At 42.6% G+C, this 26,062-nt stretch overlaps 1 protein-coding gene across 1 annotated transcript in view; it reads right to left on the bottom strand.

Annotated features, from left to right (window-relative positions):
• The window catches only part of LHFPL2 (LHFPL tetraspan subfamily member 2), a 141,349-nt gene that overhangs the window by 108,852 nt on the left and 6,435 nt on the right, over positions 1-26,062 (bottom strand). The window contains exon 2 of the mRNA XM_015590522.2: positions 17,834-17,908. The gene's annotated coding sequence lies outside the window, so the exon portion shown is untranslated. The remainder of the gene's footprint in view (positions 1-17,833; positions 17,909-26,062) is intronic.

The raw sequence follows: 26,062 nt of genomic DNA on the forward strand, positions 1-26,062 counted from the left end.
TTTCTGAAACAAGAAAACAACAATTTTTATTTTTTAGAGCTTTTCTTCCAAAAAAAGAATGGTAAGAAAAAATATGTTCTTTTATAATAAAGGACTGTGCTTTCCACTAGACATTTTGTTACAAATTAATGCAAAGTCGGCTATTCATTGACAATGGAGCACTGCCTACTATCTACTTACTATTCAGACTCTGATACTGTGAAAACATTTCCTCTCAGATTAAAGAGATTTTTTTTAACTAGTTGAGTAATGTTATGGAAATATAAAAATCACCCCAGTCATTTGCATAGATTTCTCTTTAGAAATTAAAAATAGAAAAATAGCCAATAAGGCAAATAGTAGCAGCGTATGATTTGTGATCTTTTAGAACTGGAAGGCACTGTATAATCATTCCTCCAAAACTCTGAAAATATTACTACTATTTATCTAGTGCCTTCTGCTAAGCAGTTAAAGTGCTTTACAAATATCGTCCTCATAATAACCCCATAAAGAGAGAAGAGTTTGCTATAAAAGTTCATTGGGCGTGAAAACTTGGCTCAGTTATTCAACGGCTTGATCCAAAAGCAATTATTAAAATTAATTTTTAACAGCAACAAAAATAATTTGGCTTAAAGAGTAAACTAATAAGCAGTCAACTACTTACCCATGGCACATTTCCTCTGCACAAAGGCTACCCACCATTCTTTGCCCCCGTGCCCAGAATTACTTCTAAGAAACTGGCTCCTGTAAAATCACGATGGCTCAGAAGCCTGGTGCCAGAGGCTGAATCAAAAGCATTGGACTCTATTTTATAGCAGCACTCAGTCCTACATTTAAAGTGCCCTTAAGGCTGGCACCAAAAGGGCTGGGGAGGTAGTGATTTCCTAATGAATTAAGACTGAGCAAAGAGCCATCTTTGGTGATGCATGTAGGATGGTCTACTAATCGCTTGATGACAGACACATTTATCCCAGGCTCTTCTCCCCAGTGAGATCCACCACTTGCACACTTGGCAATCCTGAGGTCCTCCTGGCAGATAAAGTAGAGAAAAGTTGGGGTGGCTCCATGGAGCAGCATAAAAGCTGATGCATTTGCTGGTATAAAGAAGCCCTTTTCCAGGTTCTAAGGAGCAGAGGCCAGAGGAACGAGGGAAAGTACATGAAATCTACTACTTGGTGGCCATGTGTCCTTTTGCCAGCCATCTACCTCCCTCAGAGGCTATTTCTCTCTTTAGCCATGAGTAAATTTCCTGGATGAGAAACAAAACAGCATAAAAGCAGTTGGTTCTATAAGCCAACGAGAGACTTGGAACGTGGACTTGGTCTTCCTGGTTCTTAAATTCATGATTATCCCATGTACACTAACTAAGGTGACTAGAAGTGACTAGGCAAAGAGACCTTCCCATCCTTTTTGCAACATGGTATGGTGAGAAAAGAAGTCACATCCCTGCTTTGCCACCTACTAGTGTTATTTTCACAAGTTACTTATACTCAGTGAGCCTCTATTGCCTCACCTGTAAAATGATGTCAAACTTCTATTATCAGTGATTTACATTCTTTTGAACCTTACTCAGGTTCAAATTTTTATATCCATTCAAAATAGACTACCCATGTCTATTTCATACTAAGAAAGGCCAGGGTAGTGATTTAAAACAGGCTTTGAGTCCAGCAGATCCGTGGTCCAAAATCCAGTTCTACTATTTATTGGTTCTAGGCTCTTGGGAAAGTTGTCAAACCTGTGACTCAGTTTCATCAGGTACAAAATGAGAATGTTAATATCACCATTAAAGGATTTCTGGGCGGAGTAAATAGTTGTCTCTATAAGGCAGCCCTGGTCAGGATCCTCCTGGGGGGGATTAGGAGGCCACTTAATAACAATACTTCCTTCCTTGGTCACCGGAGAATGCCCTACAATACTTGAAGACCAGACCTTAGAAATAATGCCTGCTGACCGATGTTGACTTGCATACCAAGACAGTGTTTGAAACAACATAACAGGATTTATCTCTAAGTTTTAGAAGCCTTTGTGGTTAAAATCTGCCTAGACGGTCTTGGCCCCGGGTCTGGTCTGCTCTCCCCAACACTGGCCTGGTTTGCCTGGTCACTTGGCAAAGAATCAAGACCATTTCTAGCCGGCCCCCTAAGAAGCAGGGTCCAACAGACTAATGCTACTCGAACAAGTCTACCCACCTCTACAATTAGGGAGTCTCTTCTCATCCCCACTAGGTCTCACGAGGGTGGGAGAAGTTGAGAAAGCTCATTTTTACCCACACTCTGAGCATCTGAGCCTCTGGGTAAAGCCCACTCATTTTAAGGAAAAGAATCAAATTTCTAGCTCTAGAATTAGAAAGGCAGCTCTAAATCAGACTATCGTTAAGTGCTTTTCGCAGTATCTAGCACACAAACATAGTTTCTATTGCAAGACTCTATCCATTTCAAGTCTCTAAGAAATATTCTAAAATCGTTTTGCTTCATTTGAACTTAAAATTGTGGTAAACCCTGTACTGGCTTTGTAAATATCAAGAGAGTCAATATAGCTCATGTTTAGAAAAAGAAAAAAAAAAAAAAGACTAAAAGATTTAAGAATAGGGAGAAGGCCTTGGGATCCTTTAGAATATTTTATAAGAAGTAACTGCTGAGTACTTCAAATATGCCAAGTAATGCTCTAACCCATTTGACCATCACAAAAACCTATGAGGTATTATTAACCCCAGTTTACAGATGAGGTGAACTAAAGAAAAGAGACTTTAACTTGCCAAAGAACACCCAGCTGGTAAATGTTAGAGCTGGTTTCAAACTCAGGCAGTCTGACTCCAAAGCCTGGTCTTTCAACCACCCAACTTACTGTACTAGCTGGTTTTATCTTAGCTAGTCACTGTTTGTAAATCAAAGTTCAAGGCTCTTTCTTCACCGTTTAAATTGCATAAAGGCCTTTGACTTCCATCTCCAGTTAGAGCATGACTGTTTGAGGAGTGATTCCTGTGTAGGCATTCAGGGTTCGAGGTCCCTATTCCCTGAAAGCCTTAGGGCAGACCAATCCCCCTCCCAGATACAAACAACCCTGGTACGTGGGGGAGGGTGAGGAGAGGAGAGTGGTCAGCCCTGCCCCAGTTGAGAAGCATGAAACAGAAAAGGAAATCAATAGGACATCAAGAAAATTTAAACGAATATCTGTTAGAAAGCAAAGGCAGATTAAGAACAATCAAAAAAAGAGACAAAGGGAAAACACACGCCAGATATCCTCCGTTTTCCTGCATCAAACCCTGCATTATTAAACTCGTAATCAGACTAAAAAGAATCCAAATTTTTGAAAAGTCATCAGGACTCAGCAACTAATAGGAAACTGTTTTCTAAAAACAAATCCATATATGGTAGGCATTCTTGATCTGTTCTTTCATAAACTCTAAACCCCAGATTTCAAATTATGTTAGGCCTTGCCAGAGGATCTTCAATTTACATATGAGCCCTCTTGATGTAAGCATGGTGAGAAGCTCTTTATTTAGCCTAATCTGAAAGACTCAGATTGTCCCCCTCCCCTCAAAAAATCAAATTTGGATTCAAAACCTGATGGTACAAATAATAAGAACCTATATTCTGACACAAGGGGATCACTCGTTTAGCTCTAAAATTATAAATAACCAAGAAGGTCGAACTGATGGATACGTAAAAATTACAACACCTGCGCTCGTTCTCCAGCCTGCCCTCTCTTCTCCACCATTTGATGGGGCCCCTAGTCTGGAGAGACCATCCAAAGGTAACTCCTCTAGATGGCCACACAGAGTTTGCCTTTGCAAAGCTGCTGCTAGGACATGGGATTTGAAGCACCCAGTGGAGCTTGTGTTTTTAAGATTGAGAACACTTACAAAAAGCCACACGATCTCCTCCACCACCAACTCATCCACTCCTCCTCCGTTCTGCATTCTGCTCCCCTCTTCCCATTCTCCGGTCCCCTTGGCAAATCCAGACCTCTTTTCTCAGGTTTCCTTTGTAACCACCCTGACTATGGATTGCTTCTGACGGCATTTTATAAAAAAAAATCACAAAGTCAGAAAGTGATGTTAGCAAGAACTGCAAGGCAGTCACATCCAGATTTCAGAACCATGCCAACAGATGCTCAGCTTCCCTAATCCCTGGTCTGCGTCTGGACATATTCCACAGAGAAATGGAAAGGATGCTGAAAGGGACACAATGGTGACCCTTGCAGCTCACCCAAAGGAAGTATGGTTTTCACTGGCTGTCCCTCACAGCCTCTCTTGAAATACTACAGCCAACAGTTCCTGATACTGGACTGCCTCTTCTCACTGACATTAGCATTAACAGTGATATCCTGGACGTCCATACCCCCGACAACCTGGACTTGTCTATACGTTGGCACCAATCTGCAAAAAGGCCCACCTGCCTCAACTCAGGAGTAATAACCCCTGCCTGTGGGTTGTTAGTTCTAATCTTCCTGAAGCAAGCATTCTTCTGGGAGAACGCATTAAGCGAGCCTCAAAATATAAAATGTCACAAGTCTCTTCTAGTGATGGTTATTATGTTACTTCTAGGCTTTTAAAAAAGGGCCAGTAACTTCATATTTACAAGGACAATATTAGTTCTCTTGTAAGAAAGACATAAGTTCAAATAATTATATATTCTTCCTCCCCAGTAAGCTCAGTTTAAGGGACAGTCTTTCTGTCTGCTCACAAGCACACAGATTTGCATCTATAAACCCAAAGATTCAAGTTTTACACCCTATACTTTTACGTTGTTCACTTCCAGTAAACACACTTCCTAGAATGCCTACAACTCCAGCACTGGATTAAGAACAAACTGATCTAATTTTGTAAGAAAAACTGAAAAGGTCTTTCAAACTGGGTACTCCCGAGGGGGTCCAAAGAGCTGCCAGGGGACAAAAACCTGGGACGAGGCACCAGATGAAGGCAAGGGCTCTGACTCTTATCTTCACATTAAACAAGAGCGACTTCGTTTTTATTTGTCTAATAGTTGTTATTAAGCAATGCTTATTAAAATTAAAATATTTGTTCACAGTTTAGTAGACTGTGCCAGACAGGCATTAAAGTCAGCAGAGTGAGGCAAAATATGTGCACAGTGATGATTACCCTTAAAAAGTTTTCAGGAAGGCCAGCAAACCATCTCTCAAGAAGTTTCTAGAACAAGTTTTTTTAGTAGAGCATGCGACGAAGTGGTTGATTTATTTTTTCAGGGGTCATTTAAAACAACTTTTTGTGGTGTCACATTTTGTGGGACAGGAATTTGAGCAAGGCACAGCTGGGTGATGCTTCTGTTCCACGTGGCAATGGCAGAGGCCATGAGGTAGCATTCAGTAGGTGGGTGGGCTAGTCTGGACGATCCAAGGTGGTTTCGTCCACATGTCAGTGGGGATGGCTGGAAGGCTGGGTTCAGCTGAGACTGTCCGCTGGGGCACCTGCCGTGGTGGCCATAAGGCAGACTTCTTAAGTGGCAGCTCAGGGCTTGAAGAACAGTGTTTCCAAGAACAAGGTGGAGACTGCATGGCCTTTTAGGACCCACCCTTGGAAGCCATACGATGACACTTTCTGCCATACTCCACTGGTCAAAGTGGTGACAAGCCCACCCAGATTCAAATTGTTTTAAAATCCAGAACCTTCCCCGCTATATTGAATATAAAATAATTCAAACACTCTGATGACAATAATCTGTGCTGAGCCTTGAACATATACACTCAGAATTGCCTGTTTCAGGACATTGAGTCTGAGAAAAAGGAACTTGAGTGACAGCTTTTCAGAAAATTGGTCAAAAACAGACCCGTGGTATTATCCAGACTCAGTAAACAGGTTTAGAAATTTGGGGTTTAGAAATCGGCCATGAATCCCACTATTATCAAGAAACTCTGAACTGACAAGGCAAGAATTTATGTAAATGGACTGATCACCTTTCTTTATATGTCTCTGGCCCTTAGAAACTTCTATGACAGATTTCACTGAAGCGTAAATCCCTAACACTTTAAAACTCTCTGTCTCTGAGTTCTCCCTTACAATTCACACTCGCTACGCCTCACGGTATTTTTCTTTTATTTACTCAGTCATACTCAGTAAGGCAAGATGATGTAAAGAGGATCTTGAACTAAGATCACCAGCGGGAAAGAGAGATTGACAAGCACCTCATCTCACTCTAATGAGTTCTCAGCCAAAGTGATTTTGCCCTTCCCCCTTCCCCTCTCCCCCAGACTCCAGAGCACGTGAGGCAATGTGTGGAGTTATTCTGGACCAACACAACTGGGGGAGGGGAGTTCTACTGGCATCTAGTCAGTGGAAGCCAGCCAGGGATGCTGCTAAACATCCGGCGATGCCCATGACAGCCCCCAACAAAGAATTATTCAGTGCAAAATGTCAATAGTTCCAAGGTTGAGAAATCCTGCTCTAAGGCACACACTCTAATTGAGCACACTGTGAGGCAGCTCCACATTATTTTCACTGGTGTTTCTCTCTCCATATTTTTATACATGCGTATAGTTGAATTTCTATGAATTAAACGCACATATGCTATGGCTCCCCTGGAATAATATCTCATATTTTAAAAGAGTTCTCCTAAAAGTCTGAGAATCGTAATTCTCATCATGAAACCATTTACTCTCTAACTTAAGAGTCACTTTTAATTTAGATGACCCAGTGACATCGGTAACACTCAAGACAAACAGAAAACCAAACTTCAAAGGATTCAGTACTCAGTGGCTCCCACATGCTCTGGTCTTTAGTTTCTTACAATAGCGAGCTAGAATGTTTACGCATGGTGCAAGCAAACCCAGAGTTACGGATCTGCTCCTTCAGTGCAGGCCCCGCCACCTGTCATCTCCCAGCAGGAGGACAATAGCAGCAGTGACACAGACATGGCCTCCTCTGACCAAACACACTCCCTCGGACGTCTGCCTCCTGTCCCTAGGACAGCACAGATACCCGCCCGCAGTGTCCCATGGAGTTACTTTCTTCCCTGAAGGAATGCTCTCACATGCCCTGCTGTTTGTGGCAGTCATACGCTGGTGTATACTTACAAACCAAAAGCTGTCGACTTACCAGACAGAAAACACCATTTATAAACTCTTACATTCACCTTGGGGCAACTTCTGATAGTCATTTTTATTGGGTCTCTTCCACCACAAATTTGTAAAGCTATTTCCTATTTCTAACATTAACTGTGATTTTCCTCTTTAAACAAGTTTTCAATGACACCAATACATGGCACATAAAACCACAATTCCCTCAGTGAAATAAATTATATTGCTGGGTTAGTGCAAAGGACTGTTAGCTGGCCAGGCCCATTAATGGTGTGTGATGTGTTGCCATTCTCCCAGGACAAACATAAACACTTTCCACACATTTTTTTTGGCTTTGCATCCCCCTTTCCAGCTAAGATGTTACCCCAGGAGGTAGAATATAGCTGTCCCACAGAGCAGATAGCTACGGAGGATGGCAGATGGCCCTCACTTGGTCAGCATTCCTTCCAAGAGATGCATACTCTAACAAATCTGATCACAGGGCTAATGTAATTTTTAAGAGACTATTAATTTTACCTCATGTCAAAATAAACACTCTAGAACTCTTTTGATCCTAAAGGCAAAGGAAGTCCTGGGAAACGCCACCAGTTTACAGAAAGTGTCTGCTACAGATAAAGGGTAAACACAGGAAACTCGGTCCGCAGCAAGCTTTGATATGGAAAGAGATGCCTGAAAACAAGATCAACTACAAAAACGTTTTGAGCACCTCGGGCTGAGGGGGCAACGATTCAGGAGAAACTTTCACAAGTTATTAAATTACTTAAAGCCCACTCGCTCCTATTTTAATAGTGGTGATAACTACCACTTCTCTGTCCCAGGTATGCCTGCCTTACATAGGTTCCCTCGTTTCATATCATAACCTTTCTACAAAGTGGGTAGTTATGCTCATCTCCACTTCACATCTGAGGCAAGTAAGCCCTAGAGAGGTTAGTAACTTGCCTGCGGTCATAGATCCTGAGAGTGTGGAGCAGGACTGGAACCCAGGTCTGCCTCACTCGAGGCTGAGTCTTCCACACCACAGCTTCTGCTAAAACATTGAGAGAATTCATTCCCCCTGTGGCAAAATGGGGCTGGGAGGGGATCTCCCAAACACTCCCGTCTCCAAAGAGCCTGATCTATAGCTCTCTAACATTTGTTAATTGGTTAAAATACTTAAACAGCCTGCCAAACAAAACTCAATCCTGCGTATTTAATCACGAACATTTTTAGGCCACAGAATACGCATGTGCTTTAGCTTCAGGGTGAGCTGGGCTGCCTAAAGGTACGACTGGGCTCCAGAAAGGACCAGGAGGAATGAATGGAGACATCCCCAGAGCCTGGCCCGAATGGAGGAGGGACATGGTCCTCTCATGAAGACTCTACTGTTCAGGCCTTGCAAACAGGAGGTGATTAAACCGGGGTAGTGATAAGAGATTTAATCCTGGTTCTGGGGAAAGAGCAAAGCAGGGGAGGAAGTCATCTAGAGAAAACACAGAAAGTATATATGGAAGAAAAGATAGAAGGGGACGAGACACATCAAAGATTTCTCCGATTTGTGTTGTAAAAACAGGAGCAAGATGCTTGCAAAATAACCACAAACTTTGATTTGTATACTCCCACTCCCTGTTCTCCCACATGTAAAACTGTACTTACATGATTTATACTTTATTTGGGGACTAATTAATGAATGAATAATATTCCACTTTGCAATAAGAAAATCATTAATGTGAACCAATCTTCGAACATATTAAATTTTTATAGCAAGTTGGAATCTTCTGAATAACAGAATTCTATCACATTTCAGTTTTTAATTTTGTAAACATGAACACCATTATATAAGTCTCCATTAACATTTTTCTGCCACTGTAGTGAGTCTCCCATAGATTGCTTAAAAAAAAAACTACTGAATTGAAACTGTCACATGTAATAAGTAAATAAACAAACAAAAAGTATGCCTCCATCAAGAAACAATGTGAAATACTTTTCCACTAAAAGGTTTGCTTTCTAAATTACCCTTCATAAAAGTTCAAGGCCCATAGCCAGAAAGTCACACTCTCACCTTACTTTTGTTTGTACTTTCAAGCATCCTGAAGAGAATAATCAGGTTCTCCCCACATGTAAACGAATTTAAGAAAATAGGTTTTCAAATTTGCTGTTCTTATGAACAGATATGTATTCTTAAAAATTGAATTTGTTTTTCATTTGCATGGTTTTGCACACAGGATATTTTAGGTTCAAGTAAAATATTTACTATCCACTTCCAAAGTGCTGTGCTAACAAGGTACAACCGGACAGGCTCACAAGTAATGACCTCAGTGCAAAGAACAGCTGCCAGGAGAAGTTCAAACACCAGACCATGAGGGCTTTACCCCAAAAATCACTTCCCAAGGCCTGATTTTCACCAAAAACAAAGTAGTGATCAATGCCACTGTGTAAGATTACGTTTGCTCTTTTTCTTCAAGCTCTAATAATCTAGCCAACAATGATCATTCTTCTTGCTGCTCTGGAGTCTGGTCAGAGCCACCTCTGGTCTGCAGAATGCCTCCCAACTTTAGCTCAATAAGCTCTGTGATCTTTAATACAGAGCAGAAGCCAACAACCCAGCTGATTCTTTCTGTAGTCATCAATCAGGGTTAGACTACAACTAGTCTTATGCCCCACCAGGAGATTGGATGTCTGCTGCATATTTCCTGGAGAGAAGCAAGGAGACAGAATATAAAGAAGTCAGATTCAGCAGAAGTCAGGTGAACCAGTGAAAAGGAATGTTGGAGATGAACAGCTTTCCAGAAGGAACTGGATTCTCTCCTCTTAAGGTGGCACAGATATTCCACATGAAAGTGGTCACTGACCAAGGGTTCCAGAGGAAGCACACTCGTCCCTGGTCATCAAGGCCATGTGGTGAAGCCTCGAAGGTCAATTTAAAGAGAAACACACATCACTTACCAGGCTGAGTGATGGGTAGATGGACCAGACTGGGTGAAGGAACCCCACCAAGCAGCAAGCAATGACATCTCTTTACTCAGTGTTTGTGAATATAAATGAAATTTCTCGACCTTAAAAATTCTCTTTGGCAACTTTTCATCTTGAATCAATCTTCTGTAACTATTCTAAATTTTAAAATTCCCTTGTAATAGTGAATCGTGTGTGTGTGTGTGTGTGTGTGAATTAACTGGGAAATTAAATAGGGAGATAAATGAACAGCAATGCTTTACCTTACCTGCCTAAAAGCAGCAGTGGGGCTGACCACTGTGGGTTTCTACGCACAGCATACTGCACGACCTGGTTTACTTGGTTGAGACCAATGACAGCAGGGCTGCAATTTTCAAAATGAGGCTGGCAGTGGTGGAGACCCTGATTTACTGGCTAATGGTGTCCATCGGTAGAGAACTGAGTCCTTCTGCTCTCTCTACAGTGCTGACATATATCCCGACCTCTCAGTCACAGCCACAGCATTTTGTACACATAGGCACTTCCACATATAGCCTGAAAGTTTGATGAGCTTCAGGTAGCATGTCCCTCTGAAAAGGAGACAGAGGGCCAAAGAAGGAGGGTGGGCTCCTAGCCATTGGGAGAGGGGCAAACACAAGTGTCCATTTGTTCCACAGTGGTCTTGGTTCTTTTAGGGAGGCTGAGCAATTGGGGCCGTCCCCTCTCAACAGCCCGACTCTAGGGGCACCACTGACAGACTACAACGTGGCAGTCATGCCTCCCACCCACACCCCAACCCTGAGAAAGCCTGTCTTCCCCACCAACTTTAAGGAATCAGTTTAATCTTGCTATGTCTCAATTTTAATTTTCTGATCTCTAGGTAATCAAAAGAAAGCCTCAGTTATGTAAAAGCCACTTGACATCGCTTCTTATAGACTTTTCAGCATATAAAACTATCTCGAAGATCATTCGACTAGGAGTCAGAAGTCATATCTACATTTACGTCATTCATTATCTAAGAAGTGCACATTAAGCACCTAATACGTGCTAGGGACCAAAGGCATGAAGGTGAATAAACAAGACAGACAAGGGCCCCTGCCCTCATGGGGTTTTAGTCAAGTCATTTAGTGTCTTTAACTGAAATTAAAGGGCTTGGCCAAGAAGCCTTTTCGAGTCTCTCCCACCTCTCCTATTCTCCTCTCTGCTTTGGTGCCAAGAGGAGAATAAAGCATTCTGGAATGTTCTGCTTCTCTGAACAGATGCTATTTTTACTCCACGTACATATAGCTCAAGCTGCAGACGTGTGACTTATCTTCATTCTGCCAAGCATAAACCACTCATTTTCATCCCGGAGTTTATTAGACTAAGTGGAGTCCTAATCTAGAAGGCCCACTGGCATGCACATCTCAGGCACCTTGGCACAGGGACCCTCAACAGCCTCATTCCTTCCACATGGAGGAAATCTGGTTCCTTCAGATCAAAACTACAGAAAAACAGCAGCAAGGCTGCCAAGACTTCCTTACATATTGCCCACGTTTGTTTATTTCTTCTTCATCAACTCGCATCATTTCTGACACTGCACTTCGACTTCCTGGACACAGCCATAGAGAAAAGCTTTTAAGAGGCACTGAAGTATAGCCACCTTCTGATTAGCCCCAGTAACGAAGGAAAGGAACAGCAAGAGGACTCTTGCCTCTGAGCACGGCAGGGCAAAGATTCCTGTACAGGATATGGAGAAGCATTAGCGAAACAAGTGAAAATCTGCCCCACAATTCCCCTCAGATAACATTTCAGGAAAACACTTGGCTGGACTTTTACCTTCTGGGAGTTCCCAAGGGCCCAGCATCCACCAGAAAGGGAGACGTCTACGGTCTCCATTATCCACTTGTAGGGGGAAATATCAGCTTCTGAATCAATGGGAGGAATAGATTTTTATAACAACTATACAAACTAAAGCTATGATTAAATGCACTTAAAGGTGGTTAAGGTTTTTAGTAGCACATCTTAATAGAGGTTTTCTTTTTTTCTTTTTTCCCAGAGCTAAGTTCACAAATATTAAGTAGAAATGTATATAGTATAGAGAGAAAAACTGGAGATTAGAAAGAAATCAGACATGAGATAGTAAGAATGTGAATGAAGATGGACATGGAAAAAGCTGGGCCCAGAGATAAACGAGCGAGAGGCAGTGATGTAGACAACGGATGCCTCTCACTTTTGTGATCAGAGGCACAGGTACTCCAGTTACTCGACACTGTGCTTATGACTGTTTCAGGCATACAAAGAGCCCTTTCCACCTGCCCCTCTCCAGTCAACCCTAACTCTCACCTCCCTTGCCCTGCCCATCTCCATGCCTTTACTCCTTTCAGAAGAAAAGCAAGCTGCCTTGGGGAATGGTGCCAGCTGCTGGCTGGTACAGAGAACTATCTATTCAACACACTTTTCTCTCCCTTCTCTTAGAGGACTCTTTATCATTTACTTCCTCCTCCTCCTCTTTCTTCTTTTTCTTCTAATTACTATCAGAGACAGCTTAATTTGAAAGTTAGAAGTCTAGAGATAGAATCCCAGATCCACCTCTCTTCCCTACCCAGAGACCTAGGGCAGGTGACACGACCTCTCACTGACTGCCTCACTCGCTCCCTTCTCTGTAAACGTGGATAGAAATACCTGCCTCTCCAGCAAAGTTTTTATGATGTAGCAGCAATGAACTTACACTGTGAACAGAACAGCACCCATCAAATAGAAGGCGTAACCCTCACCTTTCTGCTAACCCCCTCACATGGTTTAATACTCTGAACACTGCTCAGCTCGAAGGAACTTGATGACCATGATACTCCAAATAAATCACATCAACAACAGATGACTGGCAAGTCTTCCTCAGAAACAAAAGACACCATCCCAACTCTAACCGAGCCCTCTTGTCTCGCAGATTTATTTTCAGTGTGAATGCATGTTCCTGAGTAGCTGGAAGAGTGGTATGTCAGGACTTATATTAACCATTTTAAGCTGCTAACTCTCACGTAGGGCAGGAGAAACTCCATGTGTCTGACAACAGTGCCCTCAGTGATTCCTGTGCCTCCTCAAGCCCTTCCTGCTGCTACAGAAATCTCACTCTAGGTTTACCGGGAGGGAAAAATGGCCAGCCTCTCTTAGGCAGCTGCGTCCCCAAATGCCATCTTACTGTGATAAAGATCTCAAAGGAGCTAATGAAATTATCTCCTTTGCCTTTTATTCCTCAGTAACAACCACAAAATTAGATGAAATGGCCCCCTGCTCCTCTAATTTAAGGCCTATTTTATTACCTTCAACCCTAATTCTCTCTTTTAAACGGATATGAGACCCCGAAGACCCACAGGCCAACCGGATTAGTAATTGCAGGCTTCTTCCTCCTGGCCAGTTCCCCAGAGGGCGCTTCTCCTTCCCCAGGGTGGGGTCACAATCAGTTCAATCTTCATGCTTCAGAGACATCCCCTTTGAACAAGATCAAATGTTTCTCCGCCCCTGCCTGGTGCTCTGCTCAAGGGAGCAGCAGCTCCTTCTCACTCGGAGCATGAATGTCATCTCAGCCAGAAAGGCGAAGGCAAAAGGAAGAGGTCACTTGTTAATTGTCTACCAGACTAAAACCAGGCCCACACAAACCAGCACCTTGGGAGGGCTAGTCGCCCCCATGAAACGTTAAGAGCACTTTGAACCTAGGAACAAGGAGAATGAGAACTATTTACTTCAGCCTGCTGGGCTGCAATGGGAGCTTCGGCTGTTTGTTTTCTTTTTCAGATTGTAGCCATAAAGGGTAGCAGGACTTCTCTGCAGCAATCCCAGGCAGACAGATAAAGAGCAGGCGAGGTGAGCACTCCTGCTTGCCCATTGGGAAATAAAGGGAAGGAAAGATAAGCATCAATGGGGTCTGTATAGACGGAGCCAGCCAAGGCCTCCTCTAGCTTTGAAAAAGGAACCTGAGAGAACAGAATTCTGGAAGCCTCAGAGATAGCTCCATGTAAGAAATGCTCTAGAGAAAAAAGGAATCATTTAAAATGCTAGGTATTTACTTTATTATTAAAAGAAAGGGAAGAGGAAATTTTTTCACCCTCTTTTGCTTATTTGGAAAAGTTTCTTTTATTAACTAGCCATGCAAAGGCTGAGTCCTTCCAACTCCGGTCCATAATCGGAAAAAGATGCTAAGAAACAGGAATAGTCATTTCTTAACAGAAAAAGGACATGAGAGTGATCAAAACAATACCTTCAGTCCTTTCTTAATGCAAAAGTTTAAGATATTACATTTAAAACCAGCTTTTCCTGGAAACAAGAACTTATAAGTTTTCTTTAAATCAACAACAAAACCCCTGTAGTGGATAAGACAAACCAGTCAGCAAATCACAGCTGACAAGCGACCTGATCAAAGTAAAAAGTGGTTCCTAAATTATGCACTGACTGTGCTCTGGAAATGAATAAAAGCACAGTCTTTCCAGAGATGCCAATACCTGGGTGCAGCTTTACAATGAAACTTGAAAGCTTATTTTGGAGAATTTGCTTCTTCTTTAAGAAGATAAAGGTTTTATCTGGAAAAACAACAACAACAACAACAATAACAACAAAGACACCTGAGAGGAGATGTGCCCTTTACTTGCGTGTCTCTGTCACCAGCTGCAGTCTAGGTTCTCAGGCATTTCAGCAATAATGGAAATCGCCAGTTGGAGACCAGTATGTTAATGACACTGGAGTCTGAGACCAGCAGACTAGTTTGCTATGTCCGCTAGTTGCCTTTGCTCTGATTGCTCTCAAATGTCTACCCTGGACACAAGGGACTCATGCTGGACAGTGTCTTTGAATCAAAGCCAAAGCTCCAAAACAGCTATATTACACAAACACACACACACACACACACACACACACGTCCTGATATACAAGCTCTACTGCTGAGGCGCTAGCAGACCCATCTTTAGAAACAGTAAACTTTGCATTGAATGAAAGAAGAGCACCATATCAGAAGTCCAAAATACAGTTCAGAAGCTCTCAGGAAATTCAGGCATTGTATCACTTCTTGGACTTTCTAATTAGGGTGATGTGGGGTAGTCAAGACTCAACTAGGGAGCTCTGTGACATGTGCCTGAGTGCACACTTGTGTGTGAGAGCCGGCGTGGAGGGGCACCACCTCGGTATCTTGATGGCTTGACTTATCTCAGTTTTTTCTAATCTGATTACAACTGTATGCTAAAACAAGAGGCACACTGAGAATCAGATCGCTCCTGCAAGCTCAGCAAGTTGCTAATTATGAATTGGTAAGCACACCCCTTGTGTTCAGTAGTGTGAAGATCAGACACACACCACCACACTGCATTCAGCTTCAGCACAGATGGTGCAACACACGATATTTGGTAATACCTCATGTTCCAAAACCTACTGAAAAGCTAAAATCCACTCACATTTTAACACCTGAGCTTTCAAACTGTCATTTATTTTCTTAGTTTATTTTTCAAGTATGATAGACAAACGGGATTCCATGGAGACTGGAAATTCCTGGGCAAAACTGAAGTCTTCACTCTACCCAAGCCCTAAGAAACTTTACGAACATGAATAGGGTTAGCTAAGAGTCAAATTTCTTGTACTGCTTTCACTAAACTCTCCTTCAGGCAGGTATATGACTGGGGCTCAGCACCAGGTAGAAGAAATCATGATAATGTGACTGCTTCTAAGTGGCACCTGTTGGTTGGTACCACTACTAGGCTGTAGAAAGCACATGCAGACACCAGAAGACAACTTCATCCTCTTTGCTTTAGTGCTACACACACCCAAACAAAGCAACTGGAAAGGTTGAACAATGAGCAGTGTTAATGTAGAAGCAGGATAAGAAAGCAAGAGCAAAAATCCTAGGCCACTTTCTCCTATGCGAAAGTGGTCTATAGTTCAATTTAAGTACCCCACACCCCACGCGGCTTCCATGAACTCAGCCACCACCAGTTCCTGAAAGGACCCAGGCCCCATTCTGGCTTCAATGTTCAGGTGAAAACCACCCTGGTTGCTATTTCCAACCCACAAAATGGCAGTGAGCTAATCAGTATGCCTCTCACAGAACCCAGTGTACTAAGAAGTATAGAGAGTCCCTTTTTCCCACATCCTCACCAACACTTGTTGTTTTTTGATTTATTGATGATAGCCATTCTGATAGTGTGAGGTTATATCTCATCGTGGTTTTAATTTGCATTTCTCTGAGGTTTAGTGGCTTTGAGCATTTTTTCTTATGTCTATTGATCATCACAATTTCCTCTTTGGAGAAATATCTATTCAGGCACTTCTGGGTATTTATCCAAAGAAAACTAAAACAATAATTCATAAAGATCTATGCACCCCTATGTTCATGGCAGCACTATTCACAGTAGCCAAGATATGGAAGCATCCTAAATGCCCATCAACAGACGATTGGATAAAGAAGTTATGGTTCATATATACAATGGAATATTACTCAGCCTTTAAAAAAAAAAAAAGAAATCCTACCATTTGCAATGACATAGATGGACCTAGAGATTGTACTGAGTGAAATAAGTCAGACAGAGAAAGATAAATACCATATGATTTCACTTATATGCAGAATCTAAGGAATAAAAAGAACTAACCGAAAACAGACTCGCAAATATAGAGGACAATCTGGTGACAGCCAGAGGGAAGGGGAGTTAGGGAGCTGGGAGAAAGCGATGAGGGGTTAAAGAAGTACAAATTAGTAGTTGATAGATGGTCATGAGGATGGGGGATGGGGAGCACGGCATAGGGAATGTAGTCAACAGTAATGGGATGGCTATGTAGAGAGCCAGAGGGAAGATAGAGTAATCGAAGGGATTGTTTTCATAAACTATATAAATGTCTAACCAATGTACTATATACTTGAAACTAATAATAAATAAAATTAAAATGCTAAAAAAAAGAAGTATGGGGAAACTGAAATGCACTGATGTAATTTTTATTAAAATTATTTAAACCTAAATTGTTTAAATATTTTTATTCCTCTGAGTTGTTAATTGAGAAAGTCTATTGCTTGCTCTCTTACTGCCTAGACATTTAGATATATGCTCAATCCAAGAGGCTGGCTGCTCTTGGCTGCAGGTTGTCATTAATACATTACTGCTCCATGACCTAGCATCACTTACTGCTCAAGAGGAAGACAATAACACATAAACTCCTGACTTAGCCTTTTCAATAAGGGTAAGAATCTGAACTCCTACTGACTTAATATATGATGGTAAATTCTCAATTACACATGATAATGTGAGCAAACAGCCATGCAATTAATCCAAAAAGGCATTCTACAAATCATTTCACTGGTTTAGGAAAAGATTTTTTTGTCTGCCATATTTTAGTTTATTAGGGCATTTTTTTTTTTCTAACACTAACATTCATTCATTTATTGAAGCCAGCAACTAGGCTAGGTAGAAGATGGCAGCAAAAAGAATTCACAGATTAGAAGAAAAATACGTGCGCAAACAATTAAGCCAAGCTTACCATGGAAAGTGCAGTGCGCTGTGTGAGCAGAGAAGCTGTGATTCGTTCCGCTGGGAAGCTGGGGAAAGGCCATACTCTGAATAGCCTCTCACTCAGACAGTTTGATAAGTGAAATTTGGGCTGGGTCTTACATGAGGAAAAAAATTCTAAATCGGCAACTCAAATGGAAGGGAGAAGGCTGCCCAGCAAAAAGGTAAAGTGTTGGGTGATGAGAAGGTGGCAATGCCCAGGAGAAAGCCAGCCAGGTAAACATCTTCACCCGATAACTCTCCTCAGGGGCAGGGACCATTTTACACCTTTCTTAAAGAAGAAAAATTTAAGGATCTTTTTAATGAATGAGAACTTTAGGTGGTTATCAGCGGGCATCATCACGGCTTGAGTTTTCCCACAGCCTACCTGAGCATGAGCAGTCCAGAAAACAACCCCTTACCTGTATGAAGAGCTCCTTAACGAGATGCAAAACCACAGGCCAGCTGTGAACTCAAGAGTCTGCTTCCCAATTTACCTGAAAAACAATAGGAAAGGGCCATTTTTATTAACTTGGAATATCCAGTCTTTTGACAGTCCCAGGAGACCTGCAGACCATGCCTCAGGCTTCTTGGTCTCAGAGCAGAAAACCTGGCCAGCATCACATGGCCAGCGGCTTGCATCAAAGAGACCTGGGTGAGAATCCAAGTGTTATAACTCAGCAGCAGGGTACTGTAAGCCAGGTCCTTAACCTACCTGTGCCTCAGTTTCCTACCCTGCAATAGCTACCTTACAGAATGAGTAAGAAGGCCTTCTATACACCAGAAACTGTGTGAAACCTGAGTTGCATGACTGTGACAGGATCCCTGCTCTCAGGGAGCTGACAGTCGACAGAGACAGAGAAGTAAACAGGTGGTAATCGTGACCTTGATGCAGCTGATAGAAGCTGAAATGAGGAAAATACAAGGTGACAGAGAGACCCCTCAGAGGCACCAGCTGATATCAGAAAAGTTAAAGGAAGCTCCCCAAAGTACATGATGGCTAAGCTGGGGTCCGACAAACCAGAGTTGGTCAGACTACGAGTGCAAGCAAACATCATGCCAGGCAGAGGTAACAGCAAAATGGGATACCCTGGAAGCAAGAAGAGCATAGCGAGTTCACGAATGAACGGAATATTTCAGAGGCCAATAGGGAGACTGGCAATTGACAAAGCTGCAGAGGTGGGCAATCAAAAAAAGGCCTTGCAGCCATTTTAGGAGGCTCTGAATTTTATCTTAAGGCCAACAGCAAGCCCGCGAAGGGTCTTAGGTAAGAGAGCGGCATAGTTCAGAAAGATTTCTGCAACACCAGAGAGAAGAAGGGATTGGAAGGAAGCAATGAAAGCCATCTCAGCTACCCTAAAGGCCACATCCCTGGTTTCTGTGGAGAGGACCAAGAGAGAAGACCCTACGGTAAGAAGACAGAGCTAGGGCTCCTCTGGCACTCCAGCAAGCCACTGCTTCTGAACTACAGGTTCCTCCACCATCAGGCGATTCCCCCCATGCAGACATCCCATCAGAAGCAGAGTCTGCCTCTCCCAACACACCATCCAGAAGGTGGAGGAGTGCCTGGGTATCACAGTGGTCCTCCAAGTGTGGTCTCCAGTCCATAGCAGCATCAACATCACCTGGGAATGTGTTGGAAATGCAAATTCTTGGCCCATCCTGAAACTAGTGACTCAAAATCTCTGGAAGTGGGTCCAGCAATGTGCTTTAACAAGCCCTCTAGGTGATTCCAATGCTCCCTAAAGGCAGTAGCACTAAATGGGGTCAGTGCCAGTACTGGGGGGCAGCTGGGGGTGGCAGAGTGCAGAGTGCAGAGCTGGCCCAGCCTGATAACCGAACAGATCAGGGCCTCACATACTATAGGGCCTGCGATGTCTATTTCTGTTTAAAAGGAAATACACAAAGGGGTTTTATGAATGCTTGGAACTGTTCCTAGCCCTGCGGACCCTGGGGTGGAGCGTACCGGCCCACCTCCAGGTAGGGATGTGGTGCTGCGGGAGGATTTCATTCCCCCAAGACACACCATGTCCTCCTCTGCAACCCTCATTTGTTTCAGGACAGGCAAAGGAAGCTCCGGCTTCAGGAAAGTGGACACACGCTTCTCCTTTTAGACAGTTTCTCCTCCCACCTAGACACAGAATCTGACCACTCCAGAAAAGAAACAGTGAGACCATCCGGAAAGCTCTGCATGTTTTATCAGAGGGTCAAGTTTCCTTCTAGAGTGTGGAACAAACTCTGTGGTTACAGAGATAACGACGCCCGACACCCGGGAGCCATAAAGTGATTCAGGACTGAGAAAAGCTCAGGTCAGTTGCCTCTTTCTTTAAATATCTATCTTCTCTCTAAAAGAAAGGTAAAATAATCCTTCCCTCTCCCCCTGAAAAAGCATATTTCTGTAAAGAGCAGGCAAATTCTCACATACTTGCTTACATTTACATAGTTCTTGCTTTTTTAAAAAAAAAAGGGGGGTAAAAGGGGTTCAAAACAAAAAGTGTTCAGATCAACAGATGATGGTGATACATTGAATATCCCAACCACACTCAGCTTCCAAGGTGTGCCCCTCTTGCCCATGCCACATTGAGGGTGGCTTAGCTGCAAGACCTCTAATAGGTCACAGAACCGTGTGCTGTCCAGGGGCAGTGAGACCCCACCCTCCCAGCACACAAGCTATGCATCAGAAATCCCTACTACCTTTCCTGCATGGCTATGCATTGCATATGTACTGCACACTCCAGTTTTCCAACCTTCTCACTTGCCCCTGTGTGCTGTGTCCACCCCTCTAAGGGCCTTTCACACATCCCACATGGCCTATTTGTCCTGCACTCCACACCTTGCTAACCACATTGAAGATAATGGCTGTTCTACCATCTCCCCAACCAGACTGACTGTAAGCTCCCTGAGGTGCCTAATAAGCATGCGTTGAATAAATAACTGAATGCACAGACGTACAGGCTCATCTGGAATAAGAATTTCAGGCCTGGATGCCAACCCCTCACATTCTCTAGCACAAAACAGGTACAGTGTGGCCTATAGCCACAGAGCTAATGGTCACACCTGAAGAGGCAGTATAAGTGGTTCTCAATGCTTTCTGACACTCTGAGGCTGTAGTCACAACTTTCCTGGGTACCTATACTCAATGGTTATTATCCCTTGAAGACAAAAACATTTGTGATAAGAATAGATTCATTTTTTGTGTGTTTGAGACTGTATCCAGAAGCATGGAAGAACATCTTGTGAATCTTAGAATGTGGGGCACCGAGCCCAATCTAAGGGCAAAACAGGGACTCTAGGGAAAGTGGAAACAAGAAAAGGCTGTGAGCGGGAGAATGGGTCAGTCTTCTCGGTAAAAGTTCCAAGCGTTCTGGTCCCTGGGATGTACTCACGTATAATGTCTCTGTTGGTTCGGGCATAGTCAGGCAGCAGAGGCATAAAGAAGTTCCCTGCCCATCTCCATGCTGTTCTGAAAACACACAGTACCACTCAAACAACCACTGGCTTTGGCAGTACAGTGTCCAAGTTCATTTTGCCAGCCGGGAGCTGAGAACTCCTGGAAAATGTGAATATTTTTTATAGATATGAGAGAGAAGCATGCACTATAGCATACTTTCTAAGTGGCATGGGGTCTTGGAAGTCAAGCCCTTCTCCTCAAAGCTGACTAGGAAAAGCCCCTCGGTGGACGAGGGAAGGTTTCCGCTGCTGGCCAAGTTGACCTGTTAAGAGGGTACAGAAACTGGATCATTATCTGAGCTCTCTCAAAATTAAATTTAAAAAAGAGCAAAATAATCCTAAGTACGATTATGTTGTTTAACCTTACTATCATATGTAGATCACCTGGCTTTTCATTACAACTAGTCAAGTATATGTGGAATAGCCATATTAGGCAGAATTATGAAAGATGCATCATCAAGGATATTAAAGTCCCTATTACACACACAACACACACATGCACACACCAAGTGAACAAGAATCAGTTTTGCCTAGTGCCCTCCCCGGTATCCTGGGCTCCTCATGAGCTGCCCTAGATACCAGATGCCACCAGTGGCCCTATGTGGCCCTGCACCCAGCCCTACTCACCTACGGTGCCCTTACTTCACCTCACAAAGTCACATTCTTAGCTAGCTGATCTTGAGAAGCATTTAACAAAATTATTCCTGTTAAGGAATAAATAACGAATGTATTGCCTATTCTATGGATGCTTACATGTTGAGTAAGAAATTTAAAGAGAAACGTGTCACTCAAATTCCCCTAATGGCAGAATTTTAGGGACAAAAGTCAGTGAAGTCCATCTTTTGGGTAAGGAGCACTTTCTAGAGCCCTCCAATGCCATCACACTAATCATTTCCCACCTCATCTGTTTCATAAGCTGACTCTGTCCCTGCAATAGGGCCGAGATGAATCCTGCATTTGTAGAAATGGAGGTCAATGTTGATATGATAATGTGGAAAGTCCAACTCCTCAATCTGTATATTCACCTGAATCAGAACCAAACTGCCTGTAGAGAGTGAGGGGCCCCTCGTCCCTTTCTGGTCAGCATTTACTTATGAAGGGGACATGCATTATCGTCAGTGTCTGAACCAAAGTAGGAGAGGGAGTGGGAAAAAATGGACTCAAGACATCCTTAAGACCGCTGCAGAGGCCCAAAACTTATAGCCCAATATTTCAAAAAATGCCTAAAAGCACTTCATAATCAGTGTCTGCAAAATCTTCCTAAAAACAACAGCATCAGAACTGACTTCTTACTCTGTTGACAAAGGACTCTCTGATTTGGTCCCATCCAAGATAAGAGCCTCTCTGTAAGAATGAAGGCATATGTCAAGATAAAAACGGAAGTGGAGCCAATGGGATGGAAGCCAGCCTTCCGAACCAAGTACCCAAGAGGCCACGAAAGGAACAGTGAAAGCACCCCTCAGACACCATCAGTACCACAGGCTCAGTAGAGGGGTTTCTAAATCAATGTTTCTCTACACTGGTGTTTCTAAAACCTGCCTTAAGAACCATCTAGATACTTTGTTTAAAAAATACAGATTGCCAGGACCCATTCCTGGCCTATAAAGTCAAAACTCCATGGGTGGGGTCTGAGAATGTCTCTGTCTAGCCAGCACATTCTCATTGTCTGACCCAGCAGAATGTCAGACAGGTTTCAGAAATAATGCTCCAAATGAAACAATAGGTTAACTTTTTAAAACTTTGTAATCACATAACTTCAAAGTCATAGGGTATACGAGAAAATGCAGCCTTAATTGGAGGAAGTTAGAGTCTCCCTTATCTAGTTAGAATTATGGAATATAATCAACATGTAATGTGGAAATCAATGTAACTAAAATTTAGCAAAACAAAAACTCTCCCTTTTGCTTAATCCCTTCTGGAAGACTCTCAGTAACCTCCCTCCCTGCCCTAAGGACTGAAGGTGATCTCTGTACAGCTGCTCTTGATGGCTGGTACAGGCTTGAATGGAAGGGACAGGGCTGAGAGCCCTCCGTCTCATCCCAATAGAGACCAGCCTAAAGTAACAGGCAACCAATGCAAGTCAGATCCCACAGGTGCCCTTCTGGTTTCAGCCTTCAGCTAACTGTTTCATAGTTTTATCCACCTCATGTTTTATGTGCGGCCCTGCTACTCCAAAGCGTGGTCTACAGGACCAGCAGCATCAATGCCGGGGGAGCTTGTTAGAAATGCTGAACCCCAGGCTTCAACCAGGCAAGTTGAAGCAAAATCTGCACTTTAACAAGATTCTAGGTAATTCTTGTGGGCATTCGAGTTTGAGGAGCCCTGCTTTAAAGCATGGAGAATGCCAATGTGAGACTTTACCCTCACCTGTGGAACAACCAAGTCATCGGCCCACCCACTTACAGTCCAGACCCCAAGAGGCCTTGTTCCCTCATACTCTTTACTCACATCTTGCCAGTCTTCATTTGTTTTGAGGCCAAATCACCATCAGCACATCCCAACTACAATCCAAAGCCCAACTCTCAGGGAGTTAAAAGGAGGCAGTAAGTACTAATTATCTCTTACATTCTCATCTGGCTCTTAAGTCTGCCTCCCTGAAAAGGCAGGAGTATGGACCTGTGACCACCAACCAGAAGAGACAATTCAAAGTCACACAATACTATGGAATACTGGCTTTCCTGGTTCCAGCACAACGTTAATGAGGTAGAGGTCACGGGTATGATTAGCTTCCTCTGTATCTTGGCACAGATTCCCACCCTCTGCCCTCTGGCCACCTATACTGGCTGATGTACCCTTGGTTACTAAGAGGACTTGGAGGAAGACAAGGGGAGGCTGAACAGAGAATCACCAGCAGACAATCTGAATGGATGATGAGCTGAACATACTGAACAGCATGCAGCCGAGAGGGATAGCCAACACGACAGATGACTGGGTCAGAATTCAACATTATCTATATAGGCTAACAGCCTACCAGAATGAGAAAGCTGATCAAACACACATATATAATCTAGAAGAAATCTATACTGACGGCAATTCTTGTTTTAAAATGTTTAAATATTTTAAAAAACATGTAACTTATATTGACTACATAGTTGCTGAGAAAGCTAACATACTCTTAGGGTCCATAAGTCTAGTTTCCAGACCAAGGGGAACAGTGGTATCCTGGTAGCACAGCTAATCCCACTATCTAAACAGTCCCCTGGGCACCTGTCCACACAGGTGTATACACAATCTGTCACATCTTTTCATCACCACCACCATTTGGGTCCTCATGACTCAGTACGGCCGCTACACCTGGCTACAGCCCTTTCTGACTTCGGATTATAGTTTAAACATTCCATACATCAGCTTAGCTCCCTTTGATGATGCCCTTTCTTTATTAATAATCAAAAAAAGAACTATATACCTAAGCACGAAGTAGAAAAAACACATAAACACACAAGACAACCTAAGTATACTCATTTACCAACAGGATTCAGATCAAAAATGACCTACAGCCACCTGTTTGAGCCAGCACACTATGCTACACATTACAGCATGAATCCACGCAGAATCAGTAATTAGGTCAGTAAATTATAAGCTTCTACTACAGAAGAACCCTACTCTAAGAATGAGTAAACGACAGAGTAAATATTTGTTTAGACATTCTTCTCCATGCAGAATCATCTTCTAGGAAAAGCCATTTAAAAAAAAAAGATGTGATTTTAGATTATTTTTAAAATTGTGAGTCATGTTTTTCTTAAGTGTACATTTCTTATACAAATGGTAGTCATTTATTAAAAAAAAGAAAAAAGAAAAGGCTGCTTACTAGTAAACTTGTAGTTTCAAGACTATCCAGTCTTTTGCTTTTAATTTGGAAATTTTGATCACTATGGGCAAGAGAAAAAAGTTTAAAATTTTTAAGAGGTTAATTTGTCCTGAATAAGTGTGTACCATGTACCATGTACCATGTACCATGTACCATTTAAGATTAAGTGAGGCTACTATCTATGCAGTCACAGCCATCCTGAAACAACTGGCTAACTGCCTCAAAACTGGAAAACAACATGTGAAATTCAGCCCAACTGCAGCCTGCCCCAGGAGAAAGGAAGCTTGAACTCCAGGTGCCCCTGACAACACAGCTCAGTGTGGAAAGAAAGAAAATGCTGAACAATAGAATCAGTAGAGGAAAAAGAGCCCCTCTAATTTTCCGGGCACATGGGGAGGTTGCTGCCAAAAGAATATTTCAGATCTTACTGCTGGTCCTACTGAACACTGCAACAATTTTTAAAAGAAGAAACTCACATGTCAGTATAGTACATTTTTAATTCCATACTTATCAATCAGATTTAATTCAGTACTTATTAATCAGACAGATGTTTATACATATATAGAAATGAAATACCTTTTAGATCAGTTACAATGTTTATGAAAATATATAAAATGTACCCACAAATAAGAGTGAGTTCTTCCCTGCTGTTTGAAGGAAGCTGCCCCATTCTGGCTTGGGGTCACAGCACCCAGTCCTGATTCCATTTTTCTAGCCTTCACGTATTAGTTATGTTTATAACAAACAAGAATTTCAATTTATTTTTGAAGACAGAGATCTGTTTCACAATAGATATACCACAGATGTTGGGAGATATACAATGTTGTGGCCAAAACTGCTGATAGTTTTATACCAAAACAAACAAAACCAAACCCAACTGTGCTGTTCTGATTTTAAAAGTAAGATGCTACTTACAGAAAAATCTGAAAAACAAAAATTAACAAAAAAAAAAAAAAGTAACTTGTAACCCCACTAGCCCAAGATAACCAGTTAAAATTTTAGTCTACATCCTTCCAGTCTGTCTGTGGCCACCAGCTTTCCCTTCAGTGGTGCCCCCAATTAAGCAGGCATGGGTGAGGTGCGGCATTATTGCTGGTTACACAGACTGACAATGATTGATAATCCCCACGGGCCTTCCCCTAAACCTACAGCAATACAAGGAATAATGGTTGTGCACAAATCAAATAGCATGCCTGCAATTCAACAAGCATCCATTGGGGTCTACTTTGCACCCTTTTATTTATTCCACAAATGAATGAAATTCAAATTAACAGCAATAGCCCTGGAGGGCCTTCAAAAGAGAAGGCCAATAAGCCTTGCCCTTGTGGACATGAAAACAAAAGTTAGTCCTCCTAATACAAGTTCTCAAGGTGACTACAAATTCAGTTCTGTG

The sequence above is a fragment of the Pteropus alecto genome, unplaced genomic scaffold (assembly GCF_000325575.1).
Source record: "Pteropus alecto unplaced genomic scaffold, ASM32557v1 scaffold20, whole genome shotgun sequence".
NCBI classification, from domain to species: domain Eukaryota; kingdom Metazoa; phylum Chordata; class Mammalia; order Chiroptera; family Pteropodidae; genus Pteropus; species Pteropus alecto.